We start from the raw sequence: 1302 nt of genomic DNA on the forward strand, positions 1-1302 counted from the left end.
GTCTGGCCAAATATGTTCAAATGAACTGTTTTTAAAACAGCTTGATATGGGCATTATGATTCGATACTTGAAAAGATTTCAAAATTGTTCACCATGGCTCAGGGATGCATTCCCGATGCTGTCTGAATTTGAGAAATATAACGAGCCACTATAATTCACTTTTATTCCTGTGCTGTTGAGTAAGCTGCAGCCTCTCTCATTAGCACATTTTATTGGTCACTCTTTTCCATGATTTGACACATTAAGACACCAATAAGGCATGAAATGACATGAAAAGACATGTCATGTTCTAAAACACGAAAAGACATTCTATATATACCTGTGCTTCGTATTGGGGGTGGAGAGCCCTATAGTTTTCAGGAGCAACGAGGACAGGGCTATACTTGTTGCTATTGAAAGAGCCTTTCCTCAGGCTCAAAGAGTCATGTGCGCAGTCCATGCCAGGTAACACTTTGATGCATTTCTCAGGGATGAGGTGGGGATGCCTCAAAGTCATCGAACAGAGCTTGTGAATCAGGTTTGGGCCAGGTGGTGTGGTTTCCAGGGAGACAGATCCCTCCGTCTTGGCGGATGTCCTACAACTGCTCAGCAGTCAGCAGGACAACGTTCAGGCTGGGCAGTATTTAAGGAGGATGGAGTACCTCTTTGTTGAGAATGCCACTACAATGACCAAACCAGGTTTGATTGTCAACTCTACTTTGTGGGAGAACAATCTGGCTGGAAGTGCCAATAATGTCCTGAAACAGAAGGTGGGCTGGCAGAAACAGAAGCTACCAGACCTGTGCAATATTCTAAAAGAGTGTAGTTGAGGCGCAGTTCCGTGAGCTGCGGAGGTCACTTGTTGGCCTTGGACACTACCAACTGGTACGTGACTACAGGATGTTTTTCTTGGCTTCGGACGTTTTCTTTTTAAAAATGCAGAAACCGCTGATGTCCTTTTCAGGCATTTCATGGCCAAAGCAAAGGAAGGCCCTCTGGTCCAGTCCACCAGTGGAAACACCATAGTGAGACAGCCAGTCTATCAAGGCAGAAAACCTGGACAAGTGCGAAGACCGAGGGCTGATTGAACAACTTGAATATCCGCAAAATAAACACATAAAACATACGTCACCAGTGTCTTTTCGTGTTTTAGAACATCTTTTTGTATCATTTCATGTCTTATTGTGTCTTATTGGTGTCTTATTGTTGTCTTATCGTGTCTTATCGTGTCTTATCATGTCTTGATTCTTGATGTGTCTTATTGTGGAAAAGAGTGACCCCATTTTATTAGGTAAAATGATTTGGGGGGGGGGGGGGGGGGGG

The 1302-nt window shown here is 44.0% G+C and overlaps 1 protein-coding gene across 1 annotated transcript in view; it reads left to right on the forward strand.

The window, feature by feature from the left end:
- Nucleotides 1–1302, forward strand: part of LOC101853646 (endoribonuclease LACTB2) — a 12512-nt gene that overhangs the window by 969 nt on the left and 10241 nt on the right. The window lies entirely within an intron of this gene.

Source organism: Aplysia californica, unplaced genomic scaffold (assembly GCF_000002075.1).
Source record: "Aplysia californica isolate F4 #8 unplaced genomic scaffold, AplCal3.0 scaffold00718, whole genome shotgun sequence".
Lineage (NCBI taxonomy): Eukaryota > Metazoa > Mollusca > Gastropoda > Aplysiida > Aplysiidae > Aplysia > Aplysia californica.